General features: G+C 41.6%; 1 protein-coding gene across 10 annotated transcripts in view; it reads right to left on the bottom strand.

Annotated features, from left to right (window-relative positions):
* The window catches only part of ADCYAP1R1 (ADCYAP receptor type I), a 142,183-nt gene extending 129,839 nt beyond the window's left edge, over positions 1-12,344 (bottom strand). For 7 of the 10 annotated variants that reach the window (XM_033002872.2, XM_033002873.2, XM_033002875.2 and 4 more), the window contains exon 1: positions 11,648-11,985. The gene's annotated coding sequence lies outside the window, so the exon portion shown is untranslated. The other 3 variants (XM_042801754.1, XM_042801755.1, XM_033002871.2) reach the window with 3 other exon arrangements.
* Positions 12,345-20,389: the final 8,045 nt, after the last annotated feature.

Genomic DNA, 20,389 nt, shown 5'->3' with positions numbered 1-20,389 from the left:
ACATCAAGGGAGATGTATTTTATCTTGAAAAGACAACAGAAATTTGTCATTGCATATCATAAAAATAAAGAGGCACATTGCAAAATCTAAACAATTGATAAACGTTTGATGATGAGTCTATTCTCTGAACACATGAGCTGTGAGGTTGTGAGTTTGCCACAGATCTTTCCTTATTAACTACCAATTTAGGATAATGACAGTGATACATTTAAGAAATCCATTGGGAGAAGAAGAGTAAGTATTCATCTTTAAATTATATAAACTTACAAAGGAAATTTTTTTTTTTTTTTTTACTTTAAATCTGTTAACCCTAGTGTTCCATCCTTGACACGGAAGGCTTTTTTTTTTCTAAAACCATTAGAAGAGTTAAGAAAGTGCTTTGATAACAACAGTATATGAAACAAACCTCAGAGAAATTGTACTCAACTGTTAATTTTATTTCAATTTTTCTATATATCTTCATGTAAATCAAAGTGGATTTCCCTCCAGTAACTTCAAACATATACTTTGTGGATGTTTATAGATAACCAGTCATCCCAGACTCCTTTAATGTGGGGAAAAAAAGGCCATGCTGGGGCAAAAGTAACCAGATTTATTTTAAATTATTGCTTCAGGAAAAAAAATCAATTGAACCCTATATTGTTGTGCTTCTTAGATGTATCTCAGATACAGATAGAAATCTATTTAAACTGTAAGCTCTCCAGGTGCCTCATGTTAAGCTGTTGTGTTTTTGCAATGGGGCTTCATTGCTATTGAAGCAACATGTTGAAGCAATTACCAAATGAACAAATAAGTTTCAATATAGAAACTGAATCATTTAAATTATTTATTTTAAAAGAATTCAAATAACATTGTTAGAATATTTGCTGAGAGACATATTAAGAAATGGGGGTAATCTCTCGTTGATTCAATGGTGTTGTAGTTAGGCCAAATTGCAACAAGTAAGAAGAATATATTTGACAAACATTTCAACATTCATGACATTAATAACAATGGTTCCTTAGCTCGTTGCAAAACATTCTGTAGGAGCTCCTCCAAAACTTCTTACAGGAAACTAAGAGAGGAAAACTCAAAACAACAGGTGGAACTATGTGCAAGTCACATCCCATTTTGTTTTGCATTGTTATTTATAGGTCACTACAGAGACCAGTCTACTGATACAGACAATAAGGAATAAAGTGTGGAATCATATAGAATATTTTGTAAAGCCAGGCATGCAAATATAGAGCTGCCATCCATGGATCTCATCTTCATGTTGGCTGAAATCATGGCATTGGTAAGAGCCTGAATCTCACTGAACAAAGAGGGCACATAGGAAAACCGACACTGAACAAGTGTGGGACATAGCGGAGCGGAAAGTACTTGGGAGAATGTTCATTACTTTACTCCTCTGCTCATTTTATTATTAAATGGGCTGGCAAATCAGCATAGTTCATTCTGCTGAGTATGGAAGACTTTAAATCTGTTTAGAGACTAGCGTTTTGTTGAAGCCTAAGGTCAGCTTCAGATGATGTCACTACTATCAATTCAATTTAAAACATTAGATATTTTTCTTTCTTCATGTTCCCTTCAATCAGTCATTTTTGTTAGCCTTCTTGATCTTAGAGGATAAAAAATTACCACAAAGGTTAATACAATGTTTAGGAGTGCTGAAAGTCAAGGCAGGAGGATGATGGGACTATCGAAGTTGCCAAGGAATCCAAGTCTTGACATGCATGTTGAGGAAAGACGGAGATTACTATATGTTGAGGGCAGTTGCAGAAATGTGAAACAGCAAGATAGGTTCAGTCATCTTCAAGTCTGACTTCATCTTTGTCATTCCTGATACAAATGCATATTGTTTCCTGTAGTACAGGTTATGATCTCTGGTCTGAACTTTTATCTGTTGCAGGCTAAATGTAAATACTGAGGCACTAAAGCTGGTGATTTTTCAGAGTCGCACAGAAGTAGTAGCACACTAGGGTGATGCATTTTAGAAATGGTAAGGACAGAGCAGAAAGTGTAGAAAAATTTTTCAGGTTGAAACCAGCCCATGAATCACAAGCTATAAAATTTTGTGTTAAAGCTCTTAAAGCTGACTTAAAAAATGCAAGTTTGAACATGATGCTAAAGAGAGGGATATGGATTAGCTTGGACAGGCAGACACACCTGCATATTCTTTCAGTCTGGTCAGTTTAGATGAAATGGGTAGATCTCATTTAACTTTTTTAGATCATCTTGTCTGGCTTACCTGGCTCTTCCACAGCACTCACTGCCCACTATACCACACAGTTAATGGAGGTAAAAAGGCTGTCCAATTCACATGAATTATTTTAGAAACCTACTTTGGGATCAAAAAAAAAATTGAAGTCTGGACTCCACTGCTTATAAAGACAGCATATAATAAACAGGCATTTAGTCCCACACAGAAATCTGCAAACACAAAAATGTTATGTGTTTGGAGCAAGTACTTATAAGAGAAGTAAAAGGGAAATTATGTAAAATTATAAACAATTGTCTGAAAATTCTGACAACCTCTGATTTAAATGAAGGGATTTTGAAATTTTAACATTTCAGTACATGACATGCAGTATGGAGTAGTCTGTCAGTTCATTAAACAGAATATCAGGTGAGAGTTTCGCCAGTCAGCAAAGAAATGAATGGCATGTTAAAGTTCAGGTGATCTTCCTTTTCACCTTTTAAGAAAATAGCCGTGTTACAAATTGTCTGTGTTGTTGAGCTACATACTTGCTTTCAAACCCATATTTTTTATGACATTTCACATACTAAACTTTCTGTATCTGTGAATAGATTTGACAACGGGTCACATCCACTGTATTGCATAATGCAGTAATGGTGTACATGAAACTACTACAAAATATACATAATCTACTTATTGAAGTTTGTCTCAGAAGCACTTTGGGAATGGTAGAGTAGCTAAATTATGCCCTTGTTCTAATTCAGTAGGGACAGCAAGAGGTCAATTTAATGAGCTATCAGAAGAAAAAAATAAAAATCAAGACAACTGAATCAAAATAGAGGCTCGTAATTTGGAGAATCCTTTACTGTTTCTTCCAGGAAGATGGGAGGCTTATTCTGCCAGATCGGGAAGCTACAGATAAAATGGATCTTGAAAAGTTAAAGAAATCTTTTTCATTCAGGGAGAGTTACATGAGAGGTTTCCCAAAATAATGCACACAAAACTCCCCAGAAGAGCTTGAGGAAGCCTGGCCTATCAGAATAATATTAAAGCCTGGTGTTTTGAAGTCTTCATTTAAATAGGTCATGTTTTGCTTTAATCACCTTGGACCCAGTTCCATGTTTTCTGGAGATAGAGAACATGCCAGAAAAAAGAAAGCAAAGAAAAGCAACACAAACCTTCACCGAAGTAGATGTGTAGCTGACATTCTTCACTCCAAATCAGAGAGTTTAGAGAAACTGAGACAATCAGGTAGTAAATTCAGCAGCACTAGGGAACTTGGATGGAAGTTAAAGATTCTTGCATTAAAGATGCAAAAACTTCAGGGAACCTACATCTCAAGGAAGCTGGGAAAAGAAATCACAAAGAAAAACTCCAGACTGAAGCTGGTGAATCATGAACATTCAAAGAACCTGGAAGTAACAGGGGACAAAAAGCTGGGCAACAAAAGAGCTGTGTCTTGGACACCCAGAAGTGTCAGGATAAAGTGAGAATATTCAGTCAGGCTGCCATAAGGAAAGTAAAGCAAGATCATAAGTATGATCCCAGCACATCTGCTGTGGATTGACCTTTTCCTCTGCTTCAGATTGAGACAGTGATGATGCACGGATGAAGGGAAAATGGCTAAGTTAACAGGACAGAGCCAGCATGGACTAGTGAGCTGTACAAGGCAACGAACTAAAAGATGAAGCACAGGCTGGAAATACTTCGGCTGTAAATTATATATGGAGAAAAACACCTTCTAGATTATTCAGTCATAGGATGACCATAAGCTGTTTGTGGTACTTGAACCTGAGAAAAGGTGAATGTAGTCTCAATATTGTCTAGGGGAAAACAATTCCAGGAATGATTTAGAGCTAAGTAGATACACCTGTAATGTAGTAATTCTTTCGTAGTACAGTATCTTAACTGTGATATCTCAAGACAGCAATACCAATTTCATATATTCTCACGCAGGGCTTGGAATATCAACTTAACTCTTTGCATGTGTGGTAAGAACACTGAGGCAGAGATTTGATCATTCACTCTAAAACATCAGGAGGGAGCAGAAACACAGGACATGATTCTGACTGCAGATTAAACCATCTCAGTGGCATTTTTTGAAGACTTTTCAGGTCGAAGAGCTACAGAGCTCACTCTATAGTAGATACCTATTTTTATCTGTATTGCCTGGGCATTGGCCTGGCACAAGAATCAGTAGCCTAAAGTCTGGTGTTTGGTGTCACCAATACCCCAGGGTAGTTTATCTGCCCTCTTACAGAGGGTAAAAGGTGTGGTGTAGATAAGCATCATACCTACAGATCCCTGGTGGATGTTAGATAACCCAGGGGATCTCAGATGACACTTAACACTTATGTTTAGGTGACTGAGCCATGTCCTAAATCTCATGACTATAACAGGAGTTTATGTACTTAGATACAGGTAGATGCTTCAAATCACACACCTATCTTTAGGTGTCTTGATCTGTGATCTGAATCCTATTTCTGGTCAGCGTGATAGAAACTATCTTAGCAAGAAAGACCTGCAAGTCTTCCATACAGCAGAGAGGAATAAGTTTGTCTTAGTTTGGGCTGGAATAGAGTTAATGTTTCTTTTTGGTAACTAGAATAGTAACTAGAATACCAGAGGTGAAAATTTGTCAGGGGGACACTTGCTGGGGGAACCAAAAGGGCCATAACATTAATTTCTTCTCCTCTTCTGTATAACATTCTGACTTTGGTAGTCTCTGAAGGCTCTTTTCCATGGCTATCATTACCACATCCAGCTGTGGTATGAAGAGCAAGTCAGAGAACAAAAAGCCAGAGAATATAGAGCAGTGTTCAGAGGCTTGAATGCTGCAGAGAAGCAACTTCAACATGGCTAATAACAGCTTTTCATGCTGCTCTCTCCTCTGCAGTCACCAAGTACTATTCTCTAATGAAGTTTGTTCCAGCTGTTAACCCACTGTACATAATCATCTTGGCTAACTAGCCCATTCACTAGCACAAAAACACCATCCAAGCTGTCAAACTTCATGCAACTTGAATGAATGAGTGTGGATTGTGGAATCCAAGGCTCCAGTGACAGCTGTGACACATTCACAGCCTTAGTCATGAAGAGTTTAAGCATCTGCGGTATTTCTGATGCTCTCTCATCTCCTCTGCATCTTAAGCTAGAGCACAAAACTTCTGGAAGGAATCCAAAGATCCAGCTCTCTAAAACACAGGAAATGAGTAACTTTACTAACTTTAACTTGGGTCTTTACATAATGCACTTGTGCTGGCTTCTTTATATAATTTGTTTCTAGGCCAACTCTACGAGAGAAAGTTCTGTTGTGTGTCCAACATCTTAGTACGTGCTAAGCCCAAGCTCATTTTTGGATTTTTGTACTAGTTACATCAATTTAAGAATTTAGATACATATATAAATATCACTGTTACAAAAATTGCTTTTTAAAAGGAAATGTTTTTTACATATGACCATGAATGTGCCATTTTATATTTTTGCTATAAATAAAAGAAATTCTATAAACTTACTTCAAAAACGTGACAGTAAAAGCAGAAACAGAAATGTTATGTCTTAATAAAGTCTTACCATTCCAGGAAAATAAATTAATAGTTAAATATATCTTAGCTATTTTAAACTCACTTTCCAAATAAATATAATTTCTTTCCACTGTGAAGAACTGTATCTCTTACTACTACAACCTTATTTCTAGTCTACATATCATTGTGTTCTGAGACGTTCACGTATTTATTTTTTTGCATTATGTGGATTTCAGTAAATATTTTTAAAGTCCATAGTGAAGAAAGAAGGTGTTAGTTAAATCCATTTATCAACTGACTGAGGGGTTTTGTTAGCTTTGGGCAGACGGTGGATGCACTATAGTAAGAAAGCATTGAGCTATTGATTTATGGTGAAAAACTGGCTTTTAGGTCACCTAATTCTCAGCATGGCAAGTGCTCCAAGCAGGTCAAAATGTATTTCACAAGGTGCCAACCCTAAGCTAATGAGGTCTGGTCAACATTCATTTCCATCTTCTTGGAACTTACAGTGTAGCTATTCACCACTAGAGTATATTCGATGAGGCTTGGAGCATTGCACAACTTCTGGCTGGCTCAGAGAACAGGCAGAGCAAGCTTGCATCTGCCTGCAGAAAATCTTGTAGCCATCATAGATGTGTCCCTGTGTTGATGTATCCCCACCTGTTCACAAAATTACATACAAGCCTCAGCTGGCAAATCCCTCTTAGTAACTGGACTTGCTCTGAAGACAGAAAGTGTAGATATGCTGAGGAAACCTCTGAAATTTGAAATAAACAATGAATAATAGTAATAATAAAAAACTAAGACAAATCGATAGTATGCTGCCTGGGACATATGCAATGAATTCTTCCTGCAAGGGACAGGCTGAGTCTTCTGCTGGTTTGATAAAGGGAAGATGGGAGCAGGGAGGAAACTGGGGGGATCACCACAGCAGTCTTGGGTTTTTCAGAAACCTTGATGTCTATCACAATTTTCTATTTATACGAGCTAACAAAAAATTATCAGTCTTCCCCCTGAGAAAAGATGGGAGCAAGAGAGATGTTGTGCTTCACAGGGATATCCATGAGAAATCATGGAAGGACTAATCTCACTGATTTTGAGTGTATATCTCTGAGCCAGCTGCTGCAAGGACCTCCACAGGGTGATTCATCTGATCTGCTTCAGGATGAGATGAACCACCCTCATCACTTATAATACAGTGAATTGAGATGATTACCTTAAACATGACCACCTAGATTTCAGATGCTTAAGTGAGAGCAGATGAACACCACCCAGGCTGCCAAACACTTCTCCTGAGTGAGAAAGCCTTCCTACTCATGAAATAAATGAGAGTTTTGCCAGGAGATCCTTTGGGGCCAAGTTTTCACCTTGAGAATGAGGCAATTTATAAATCCTCCACTCCTCAGAAATGGACCTAATGATGACTCCCTGCAAAACAACAACTCGATTCTGTCACGTTTCTCTTCAGTAAGACATTTTTCCTTAAGAATTCCCACCCAATCAGAAAGGACAAGATACTGTCCCTTGCAGGAAACAAAAAGTAGCAAAACTTACCTATTTCCGAGGAACTAAAAAATAAAAATCTAAAATTTAGGCTATTAACCCACCATATAGATTAAAAGGACTCTTCCTGCCCTAACCCTCAGCTCTATTTAGCAGGCCAAACAAATCATAGATAACAGACTATAATTATCCTTCCATTTGCAGCTCCTGAGCGATTGTGATCCAATCATTTCTAATGGAGTACAAGAGCCATTGTGATTGAGGTTTTTTGTGAAATACCTCAACGGTGGACGGACAAACCTTCAAACAGATGTGGCAGAAGTGTAATGTTTTTCTATGTTCAGTAAGAAGCTCTTAGACGTCAGAATTCCTAAGATGTTATAAACAGAAATTATTATTATTATTATTGCTATTGCCATAACCATTATTATTATTATGAAGAATAGACCATATAAATATTTATCCCCTTTTCTGTCAGTGTTAGTATCAACTATGAATTATGTAAACATAATTTAGAATTATTGATTTAATTTGTTTGGTTTGTTTGGTTGTTTTTTTTTGTTTGGTTTTTTTTTTTTTTTTTTAAATAAAAACACAGTGACATCAAACAGAGGTTTTCACACCTTTAAAATCTTTTTTATAAAAGAATCTCTCAAACAGATCAGAGCACTTTCCGAACACAGAACTACCTTAAGCTATCCAAGAGTAAAATTTCACACCTGAATGAGCAGGAATGAGACTGTCAGGATGTCTCCAGGGCAGATAAACTCTAATGTGAAATTTAAATCAGCTGATTTCATGGGACAGTTATAAGAATGTGGATTCAAAAGTAGCATAGAATCAGAACAGCAAATAAGAGTCCCTGAAACTCTGGTTATATATTTCTGCAGGAACCTTTCTAAGGGAATATTCCTCAGCACAACAGCCGTGTTAGATTTAAATGCTCTGTGTGGTGATGCTTCTACATTTTCTTTAGGAGATGGAATGATTTAGCACCTCCTAAGAAGTTCTACCCTGAATTTATGAATCCAACAACTCTACAGATCAGTGCATCAACTTGCACGAGGATACAATCAATGAACTGTAGTGAATTACATAAACACGACTTGAAAAATCTGGTTTGTTTTACATGAGTTCCTAGTTTGTCTTGTGGTGATAAAAGTTCAAGTCTAAAAAGACAGATCAATAAATTGAGAAAACAAAAGGTGGTCAAAGAATAAAACTCAAGCAAAGCAATGGGGTAAGGACCGAACATTCTGCCATAAAACCTTCTGCAAAAAAGTCTGTCTTTCTTCCCATATATTTGTGCCCACTCAATTACAATCCAAACAGTGTTTCAACAGCCACCACAGACACATGAATTCTGGTACTTGTTAGTGTTGTGGAAAACTACCAAATACCTTTCTGCATGCAAAGCATTTCTTAAGAACAAAGCAAGTTCAGCACCAAAGGAATTGGAAAAGTGTCTCATCAAGGGATGCTGTATCTATCTGGTAGCAGCAGTAGTCTGAAACAGAGTGATGTTACAGCTATCCTTGAAGATACATTATCAGCAAAGATGACTTTAAAGTTGTGAACAGGAAAAAAGAAGGAGTTCCTCACTGGTGCGTTTTCATCCCTTTCAGTAGAATTATTCCACTTCTGCAGTGGTGTGGAAAACTCACTCCAAAATACTGTTTACTGTGGTGTGTACCAAATCCTGCCCTCACAGTCTTCACAGGTGATATGGGATGTTTGGATGTGAAAGGAGAACACAGAATAGAAACAAAGGAACATGAGCCAACACAAAAATACACTTTGCTGACTTAAAGGTTGAAGCTGCACTCTCTGGGCCAAGTAGAGGGGTGAAGTAAAATTCAGTATTTCCACTGACTTCTATATCCTGGTATCAGTTTACCTCTCCTGAAAGCTGTGGCAAAGAAGTAACTACTCTATTAAATCAGGACTAGCTGTAAGACCTGGTATTTCTGCAGGTCTTTCTGCCAGATATGAGTTACAGCATGATCCTGTCCTGAGCTTAACTCATACACTCTGGTTTCATTAAAAGATAGTCTGAGCTAATTTAGGAATTTGACTGTTTGTACTAAGTGTGCTCAGAAGGAAGGAAAGGAAAACAAAATCTGCTACATCAAAATGAATCAGCTTGGGGACATGGGTCTCAACTTATCAAAGGCGTAGGCACATATGGAACGCAACCCCATAAAAAAATATCTCCAGGATGCCGGCTCACTCAGCCAAAAGAAGAGAGATGTGATGAACAAAGGTCTGAACGTGATCAACAGTGCAGCCCACAATCTCAGAAATCTCTGTTTTTCTCTCCGTGGTAGCATCCCACAACAAAGCTTCTGCCTTAGTGTTTATGAGCTTCACATATACACCGACAACAGCAGATATAGAGAGCTACGTGCGGCTGTGGCACCACCATGCAAACAGCAGACATCTTAAATCTACAGGGAGGAAGGAGCCCTCCTGTCTTCTTGCAGGGACTCCAACAAATGATGGAAGGCTAAAGCCAAGGAGCGATCACAAAGCTAGTTCCCTGCTTGAAGATGTGTATTTATCACACATAAAGCTCCCCATGACCTTGGAGCCTGCTCAGTGCCAATAGCTACCCTTCCAGTCACCGCACACAAGGCTTCGACTGGAGAAAACAAAACAACAGAAACCTTCCACTCCACAATATCCAGGATAGACTGACAGTACAATAACAGATCAATTGTAGCTGTCCTGAATGAACAACAAAGCAGCAACTATTGCCCTCAGCACATAGAAACAGGGGAAAAAAAGGCAGAAGACCATAACCCAGAACTGTAACTGAGACATAAGCAGAGACACTGAGACATAAGCAGAGACATCAACTTTAATCCAGCTCCCATTATTGCACTGAATAGCATTCCTTAATTATTCATCAAATTGGAGCTGTGTTGCCTAACCCATCCTATAGGACAACTTATTTCAAGACAGCTCCAGTGTGTTTTGCATTAGCCAAGTATAGATGCTTGTATAATGCCTTCTTTCTCTGCAGGTATACCAACACCACTTTAAGGAGTTTGCCTTCACACAGTGACAGTAACCTTAAGTAATCATAAAATCCCTTTGATTAGCATATGCTAGCCAAGGAAATGTTTCCTCACCATACCTGACCAGTGTTGCATAGGCTGAATAGAGAAGTGAGTTGGCTGTGTACCCAAATAACATCAAATGAAAATCCATTTGTTGTTTGTTGACTCCAAGAGATTAAGAAAAACACCCAAAAAGCTACTTCAGCTACGTTGCATATTGCCATATCAGTCCAACACTTGCACTGAAATTAATATACACAAGACAGATGGTAATCCATAATACCCTAGGAGAGAATCAGGTCACTTTGTTGCCTTATTCACTTTGGTTAATATTTTTTATGATTACAATTACCTCCAGTTCCACTCCAATATATTCTTCAAGCTAAAGCCAAATTCTGTTTACCAGCAGATTAGATGCAGGGGAAAGCCACTGACTTCCAGGGAGCTCTTTCAGACCTGTTTCTCTGTAAGTGGGATGATCGTCTAACCATAAACATCGGCATGTCACTAAACAAATCTATCGCTCTCTTTTTTCATGCATTTTCCAGTGCTGAACAGCATGCTGCATTATCTTTCCCTGGCTGTAAACTCTTCAGATTCCAATACATACCTGAAGTGTTCACATGTTAAATTCACAGCATAGCGGTAAAGAGTCTGTCCTGTATGCTATCCCTCTGACTTAAGATGTGCTTTGCATAAAGATGGTATTATTAGAACCAGCTGTTCAAATACTGATAAGGAGAAGTGCACAGAAGCATGCAAGCAGAGGTCAAAGACACGCTAACAGCAATTTTTACTACTACCCCACAGTAAAAATAGAGAAGTCCTGGTGCACTGCCTGAAGGGTGAATCAGAGTTTCTGCGGCAGGTGAAGATGCAGAACTGCAAAGGGAGCCTGGAGCTTAAAAAATGCCAACAGCAGCACTGGGTCTGTTAGCAATCAGGTTTTATTTACCAGCCATATTGTGTTAAAAACAGACGTGATTCCCATACCGAGCACGTTAACCTGTCACCGCTTGCAAAGGGAGATTTATTTGTTTGCAAAGAACCAAATCTATCTGGCAGACGCATCCTCGGAGTCTGCGGTTCTGGCTGAAGGCAGAAAGGCTGCATGCAATTCCACACCACCACCACCCCCCCCCCAAAAAAAAAAAAAAAAAAAAAGTATTCCCAGGACCTGAGGAAGAGGAAGAAGAGCTGGTAAATCAATGTCACTCTAAGACAAGCCGCCGGTGCCTTTTCCCTCGCCGAGTGCAGCAGTAGCTGCTCTCTGGCATCTCCAGGGTCTGGCTGAGCCCGGCTGCCCGCCCCCCCCCCCCCCCCCCCCCCAAGCCCCAGCCGGGAGCCCGAGCGGTGCCACCCCGGAGGAAAGGACTTACCATTGCAGGAAGGATCCGTCCCGGTGCCGGAGATGCTGCATCCCCGCCGTGCCGGGGCGGGGTGGGGTGGGGTGGGAGCCGGCGGCGGGGGGACACTGCCCGCTTCCCCGGGGGGAGGGAGCGGCCGGAGCCGGGCGGCCCCCGCCGCGCTCGCACCGGGCGGAGGAGGGGTCGGCGCCTCCGAAGGGAATCCAAATTCCTCCTCCCTCGCCTGCCGGTCATGTCCAGGCTGCCTTTGCTCAGGGTCTGGGCCAAGTCCTGGCCGTGAAGGAATTTGCCATCGCTAAATAAAAAAAAAAAAAAAAATCTAATAAAAAAAAAAAAAAAACAACCAAAAAAAACAACAAAAAAAAACACCACAAAACCAACCCCACGACCAAAACCTAAAAAAAAAAAAAAAAAAAAAAAAAGCCCAGAGGAGAGGCAGGAGATTTACAAACTTTTTTTTTTTCTTTCTTTTTTTTTTCTTTTTTTTTTCTTTTTTTTTTAAAGGGGGATTTTATTCGCGCTCAGGAAATAGGGAGTGAAGCGGGAGTAGGGTATTCAGACTGGATCAGATGCTCTGCCTGCGAGTCAAGGCTATGGTGTGATTTCTGCATGTGTGTGCCTGTGTGTGTGATTCTCATACCCAGACAATGCTCTGCAAAGCGAGCTGGTCCTGCGGAGAAAGGCAAACACCTCCTCCCCCGACTGCCTAAGGAAAGGAAAGGGGATATGGAACCAATAGCTTTTCCCTGGCTAGTCTCATTAATATGGAGGAAGAGAAGGAAACCAATGAGGACGAGTAGGAGGAGGGGTTTATTCAAATCAAGTTTAAATGAAGCACTTTTTTTTTTTTTTTTTTTTTTTTCCTCTTTTTCTTTCCTCCTCCTGCCTCCCTCAATTCCTCCTCTCTGACACCTAAACACCGTTGCTGCTGTCCCAGAGATTTTTTTTTTTTTTTTCTTTTTTAATTAGTGTGGCAGGGTCTGCAAAACACGGTGATGGGAGGATGGCATCGGTGCTGGAAGGAGGGAAGGGGGAGGGAGAGTGAAGGGAGGCAATTTCTCCCTGAGCTGCAGAAGAGTTGATTTCAAAGAGAAACTGGAGTTGTTAGGGTGGGAAACTGAGGCGAAACGGAGCAGGAATTTCACCTGGAAGCACCATTTTGCTGATGGCATTTGCGGGTGGGCAGGTGGCCCGTGTCCAGGGGGAGCCCTCTGAGCTTGTGGGAAGGATCTCCCCACCACCACCAGCAGACACACACTCACACATACCCAGGAAGGGAACTGGCTGCTCAGGAACAGCAGCATCTGCATTGCCTCAGAGCTAACGCAGCAACAGGATCCCTACAACAGCAGCACAGGACTGGTACCTGTTGCTGGAAAACCAGCGGGGTGGAGCTGTAGAGAGAGCTGAGATGGTTAGTGAGAATGAAAGGGATGGTTTCTTTGACTTGTATCTGGAAAAGAGCAGGATGGCACGTGTCCCTTTCAAGCTAAGTTCACAGAAGCATCCAGTCACTGTTCCCTTCTGCAGAGAGTAGCACTCAAACTCTCCAGACCTGGGAAATGATTGCTAAAACATTCTGAACATCTATAGCAGGCCTAGAGGAGCCCTCTGCCAGGGCAGCCCCTGGAGACACGTGACACAAGCTGCTTTTGCTGCTGCTCTCAGGCCCCACAGATCCACATCAAAAACTTGAGATGATGAATGCCCTACTCAAACTTTGAGACATGTGCTTTAAAAGCAGGTGCCTGCTGATGAGGTTCTTCTAATTACCCTAAAAATTCACAACACCTGGGGTACTGATACTGTTGCCCTTCCCATTGTGGAAGCCCTTTCATCTGCTCATCTTTTACCACTTCTCCTTAATTTTCTGCATCTCTTCCATTTCTCTTACCATGTAAATTTATTTAAATTCCTCTTTGCCTTTACTCTGCTCCCAGATTACACAAAGGCAGGAAAAGGCAATTTGGTCTTAAAAGCAACTAAATCCATTACCTGTCCAGTGTGAAATCCCTGACCCAATTACTTACTTGTATGTTATAGTCCCTGTGGCTCCCAGTCCAGGTGCAGGATCCTGAGGGGACATAGCTCCCCAACAGAGCCACCAGCCCAGACAGCCCTGCTCCCAGTCCCTTGGCACAGCAACAGCCCCGCAGCTGCATAAATGCCTTCTCTTGAGAAAAGCACGCACAGACACATTGTGAAAGCATTCAGCTCTGGTTTTATTCCAGCATCATGGAGCAGTCCAAAGAATCAACTAGACTTTTCAAAGCTTTATTTTGTCCGTTTTCCTCCAGTTATGCCATCTTCTCTAGCTACATCTCACAGATTTCAGTAACCTCACTAAATATGAGGGGAAAAAAGAAAACAAAAAAAAGATGTAGAAGTTTACATTGTACAGCTGAGGTAATCAGCCTGTGCACTCTATATAAACATTAATGGGAGAGAAGCACTGTTAGGATGTCATCCATTGCACCTACTTTATATGTCTACATAGTACAAAACACCTGACTAGATTTTCATAAAGTATAAAGGGAGCCAAAACTAACTAAATCAGATGTAGACACCTATTTGTTAGTCAGATATATCTCAGCAAACACTTTTTTTTGCCTCCTAAAGGGTAAGATACAGAACAATGAAACCTCCCCAGAAAAATGTTTGCTCTTCCCATGAAAAAGCATCTATGTTTGCTCTGCAGACTTACAGAACTTCATACCCTCCCCCAAAAAAACACCACACCAAACAAAACCCCAGCCTGTCCACTCAAATCTCCCAGAATTTATGGCAGTTCTACCTCCAAAACCAGAGGTCCCACTATGGAATATTGTCTTGGGATTCTAAGCATGGAAGAAGACTCCCAGTTATTTGATTATTATGTGTTTCTCTAACATCTGCTCCCTATCTTTCCCAAGAGAAGGGCAATGGGCCAAGAGAATCATCTAGTGGCCCATATCCAGCTGCAGTTGGACTGCCTTAGATGATCTCAGCTGATATTTGTATCAGGTTTCCTATTGGAGTAGTCAGGAGAGTCTATCTAAGAACTCTGTTCTCCAAAGGAAGACAATTTTCTTTAGGAGAAAACAATTAAGCCATTTTCAGGCAAATGATCCTTTATTGTTATCCTCATGCACAGTCTATTAAATAGTTCTTCATTACTTAAGTGTGTGCAAAGCATAATAGCCATTACCTTGGCTAAAATGAGAGACTGACAGGGGCAGGAGAAGGCTTCCTGAGAGAAAAGTGTGAGTTACTGCTAAATGACCTACATGGCCATCCACCTGTGAGCCTACACGGGCAAGACACTGGCAAGCTGGCTTCAAGAGTCTTTGCTGAGACTTTTTTAAAAGTATTTTGTTGGAAGGTCCCTGTCCTTTTATTTTGACACCTCAGGTGTAATTTAGTTGCACAAACAGCTAGGTCTGAGCTGGCCAACCATCTCTCCCTTCATATTAAGGTCAGATTTTTCAGTGCAGTCATTAGAATATAAGGCGTGATCCATCTCAGTCCAAGGAGATATTGAAAACAACTCAGAGGAACTGTGTCCTAAATGTGCTTGTTTCTCTCCACTGATGTTAGACACACTGGGAACACTAGCCCAGCTTGTCAACACCCACAAAGTGGATCTCTAAGGTTTAATGAGATGCATCCTTCTTTCACTATCAGATTTGACAAGACTGAAATATTGAGACTCACCCAGTTGGCTTGTTCTCATTCGACAGGACAAGAGCTACTCCAGATAGTAATGCTATATCTTCCCACCCACACTGAGGTCCCACCTGCCAGGCCCTATTGGCCTGCAGATCCTATGATCTGATGATCACCTTTGCCAGGGATCAAAAAGAGACCCAGAGGAAAGGAAAGCTCTCATGCTGCAGCTGAGATGAGAGGTTATATTGGGTTTGCATGGCAAGATTTTGGTAGCAGGGGGGCAAAAGGGGTGCCTTTTGTGAGAAGCTGACAGAAGATTCCCCTGTGTCCAACAGAGCCGATGCCAGATGGCTCATTGTTGGCCAAGGCTGAGCTCTTCAGAGGTGGTGGTAGCACCTATGGGATACCATATTTTGGGAAGGAGGAAAAAACCTGTGCAATACCATCATCAGTCAGAGGAGAGGAGTGATAATATGTGAGAGAAACAACTCTGCAGATGCCACGGTCAGTGAAGAAGGAGGGGGAGGAGGGCCTCCAGGCACCAGAGCAGAAATTCCCCTGCAGCCCGTGGTGAAGTCCATGGTGAGGCAGGCTGTCCTCCTGACGCCCATGGAGGTTAGTGGTGGAGCAGATTCCACCTGAAGCCCAGGGAGGACCCCACACAGGAGCAGGTGCGTGCCTGAAGGAGGCTGTGATCCTGTGGCAAGCCCACACTGTCGCAGGTTCCTGGCAGGACCTGTGGCCCAGTGGAGGGAGAAGCCCATGCTGAAGCAGGTTTGCTGGCAGGACTTGTGACCCTGATGAGGATCCACACTGGAGCAGTCTTTTCCTGCACCCCGTGGGAGGGACCCACACTGGAAGAGTTTGGGAAGAGCTGCAGCCTGTGGGAAGGACTCACATTGGAGAAGTTTGTGGAAGACTGACTCCCATGGGAGAGACTCCATGTTAAAGCAAGGGAAGCATGTGAGGAGTCCTCCCCCTGAGGAGGAAGAAGCAGCAGAAACAGTGTGTGATGAACTGACCACAGCCCCCATTCCTGTGCACCACTGGCAGGGAGGAGGTAGAGAATTTGGAATAAAATTAAGCCTGGGAAGACAGGAGGGCTGGAGGGAAGGTGGTTTTAAGATTTGGTTTTATTTCTTATTCTACTCTGATTTGACTGGTAATAAACATTTTTTTTTCCCCCAAGCCAAATCTCTTTTGCCTGAGACAGTAATTGCTGAGTGATCTCCCTGTCCTTATCTTGCCCCATGAGCCTTTCGTTATTTTTTTCTCCCCGCTGTCCAGCTGAGGAAGGGAGTGATTGAGTGGCTCTGGTGGGGAGCTGGTATCCATCCAGGGTCAACCAATCACAGAAGCTGAGAAGTACCTCATGCCAGGTGGGACCCTCTGCTCTGCATATTCCTCAGTCACTTCCTACCAACCAGTAGATTTCCAACAGTCTGAAAGAGATATCTCCTGGTTCCTGAGGACAAGAGCTGGTGGAGGTAGAGAGTGGGAGAAAACACTTACTTATGCAGACAACAACAGCCTTTCTTCCATTTCTATCTATGTAAATGAGCTGTACTGTTTTAAGACATTTCTACTAGTAAAATTGTGTCCACAGCCAGGGAGAATGCAGTATGCTAAATACCCCACCTCCTATGATTATCTGGGACATACTTGGTGTGTAGGCAAAGATCAGTATGTTAAAAGACAGTAACTCAAAGTGTGAACTTAAAGAGCAGTAGGTATCCTGTTGTGTGCCTACTCTTAACTTTTAGTAAATATAAGGTAGCTTTGCCCACAGAGATGTGTACCTCAGGACGCTGGAAGGTGGCATAGCAGTCATCAGTGAGAAGCTGAGGTGCTGTAAATTCACTCCCAGCTGACTGGACAGGAGGCTGTTGATCTGGTAATCCTCAAAGGGAATTTGATTGAATCAACCCCCTTGATTCCTGTATCCAGCCTGCCTTTGCCTCCCGCAACACTGTAATTAGTTTTATTGGAGAACAACTGCACCTTCCCTCACCAACTCCCCTCTCCTCCCTCACACATGTTCTGCTACAGAAGATGCTGTAGTTGACTACTTAGAAAAATGAAGGGAGGACACACATTAAGCTTGGTTTTCAGCATATACAGATAAGGCTAACCTGCCTTTGACTCACTTTTTGCAAATGCAGAAATGACCCACCAGAAGTTGGACATGACAGAAAGTTATGCTCTGCTCGACAGCTTGCAGGCCAGCTATGAAGAAGGGCATGCTTATCCAAGTGGTGGTAGCCATACCTTACCTTGATCAGCCTTCACAGACTGCCACATAACAAGGTATATCTTCCCAGGGACAAAGGATGGGAGTCAGTTTTCAGATTGACAAGTGAATGTAGGTATCTGTATGTGAGCTAGGTGGTATGCGCCAACTACAGTCAACAGAGATCTAGTCATTATAGTCAGTGAAGACTAGGGATATGCTGAGCTCACCCTACCATAGATACATGCATAAAAGCATAAAATCATAGAATGTTTTCAGTTGGACCTTAGAGATCATCCAGTTCCAACACCCCTGCCATGGGTAGGGACATCTTTCACCAGCCCAGGGTGCTCAAAGCCCTGGACAACCTGGCCTTGAACCCTTCCAGGGATGGGGCGGCCACAGCTTCATTGGGCAACCTGTTCCAGTGCCTCAACACCCTCTCAGGAAATAATTTCTTCCTTATATCTAATCTAAAACTACCCTCTTTCAGTTTAAAATCATTACCTCTCATCCTGTCACTACATTCCCTGACAGAGTCCCTCCCCACCTTTCCTGTAGCCACCTTTAAGTACTGGGAGGCCACTATAAGGTCTCCCTGGAGCCTTCTCTAGCACATCGCCAACTCTCTCAACCTGTCCGCATAGGGGAGCTGCTCCAGCCCCCTGATCACCTTCATGGTCTCCTCTGGCCCCACTCGAGCAGGTCCGTGTCCTCCTGCTATTGGGGGCCCCCGAGCTGGACCCAGCACTTCAGGGGGGTCTCCCCAGAGCAGAGAAGAGAGGGAGAATACCCTCACTCAACCCGCTGGCCACACTGCTCTGGATGCAGCGCAGGATACAGTTGGCTTTCTGGGCTTTGAGTGCACATTGCTGGGTCACAGTCAGTATTTCACCCACCAATACCCCCAGGTCTTTCTCTATATGGCTGCATGTGACCAACTGAACAGCTCCTTGGACTCTGTTGACTCTTTTAACATCTGTAGCTTAAGTGACACTTAGGTAACATTCAATTGCCTAGAGAGAGGTGTCCAGTGCCTTTTGAGAAGCCCTAGAGGACCTTTTCTTGTACCAGCTGCTGCTCCACAAGACCATGGGTCTCCTGCAGCTCCTCTATTGTATCTGTCAGTCTCAAGGGAATGTTTTAGATACATATTATGTATATGATACATGTACATATATGGTCTACTAACAAAGTATACAGTTCAAGTGACCAGCACAAGGCACTGGTATCCTACCTTTCTTGAAATCGTGTGTACAGTTACCAATAAATTCAGAGTTATTTTCACTATCTGACCTACCTCCTCTTTCTGGGGCCCCAGCCCCACTTCACATAAGGGCAGAACCTGTTCTTTCTTATTCTCAGGTAAATAAGTTAAAGATGTCCTCTGACAAACTCTTATGATTCATGATCAGCTGTTTAAAAAAATTACATTCTGTGAATCATCCTTCCAGTGAAAGTTACATCCCCACTAAAGGGAGTCAACAGGAGGGAATGCATGTGAGCTTCTCTGATAGAGAGAATATGGGCAAAGTAGTGATGAACAAGACACAACAGGAGCACAGCAAGGGGATTAATGTATGGAATGAGTTACCTATGAGAACTCTCTAGATTAGAATTCTTCACCTTTCAGCAGAGACTACTGAAAGGGAGAATGGTGGAGATTTATAAAAAATGGTATTGAGAAGGTGAATAAGGGAAAAATGTCCACTGTCTTTCCTAATGCAAGAATGAAAAGATGTCAAAAATGAGTCATGGAGGCCTGGTTCAAAACAACACAAAATCCTAACCTAAAATATTATATGAGCTGGTGGATACTAGAAGCTTCCAAGGGTTCAAATAAAATCCATGGAGGAAAAGTCCATAAAAACAATTAAATACCATGAGACTATTTCTGGATCAGAAAGTCGCTGAAATACTTTTCAATAGATGCTGGGGAAAAAAAAAAAAAAAAATAGGACACTTATACCATAATGCTTGCCTTTTGATTTTATTCTTTCTAGGGACTTGCAAAGTTACATGCTATTTTCTGGTGTAAGTTAGTACAGACATTCCTACATTTTCTGTTGTTGCACCTTGTCACCCAATATATTAGCCAAAATTGCCTTATATACATTTTTTTTCAGTCTGGTCACTAGACTGTGATATATACAGCTCACACAGCTACACTGGCATATGGGAAGCTGATGCATACTTGTTTCTGCCAACTCTGTTTGGTGAACAGTTACTTCTAACAGAAGGTTCAGGTACACATTCTCATGGTAGTAATATTTTACCAATCCTGAGTATGAATAGCTGGAAACTACCAAGCAACGATTTAGGGATTAGATACCTCTGACTTTATAGGTTTAGATAACTAAAGCAAAGGTTTCATTTGACATGTTTCAGAAATATGTAATGTTATTGATGTCTTCACTTCAGTGTACCTCAACATTCAACTTTTCAGCCCTGTCTGTAATCAAGACAAAAAACAGCTGGGACAAATTAGGATAAAAATATAATTTTATAAAAAAATGCAGTTTTAAGGAACTAAATTATGGTGTGATCAGGACGTGCTTGATGAAAAAGAAAAAAAAAAAAAGGATGGACAGCTTTCATCCATTTTGACATGTTTAGCAAAATGCTTGAATTGATCTGGAAAGAAATTTTGTAGGTTTTTTTCAGACTGTGTGGGGAAAAAGTGGCTTTGGACTGATATGAAAAGATAAATATCATAGAATCATAGAATTGTTTGGGTTGGAAGGGACATTTAAAGGTCATCTAGTCCAACTCCCCTGCAATAAGCAGGGACATCTTCAACTAGATCAGGTTGCTCAGAGCTCTGTCCAACTTGGCCTTGAACACTTCCAGGGATGGGACATCTACCACCTCTCTGG

This window comes from Tyto alba, unplaced genomic scaffold (genome assembly GCF_018691265.1).
Source record: "Tyto alba isolate M040663 unplaced genomic scaffold, T.alba_DEE_v4.0 Super-Scaffold_38, whole genome shotgun sequence".
NCBI classification, from domain to species: Eukaryota; Metazoa; Chordata; class Aves; order Strigiformes; family Tytonidae; genus Tyto; species Tyto alba.
This window is presented reverse-complemented; position numbering and strand designations above follow the sequence as displayed.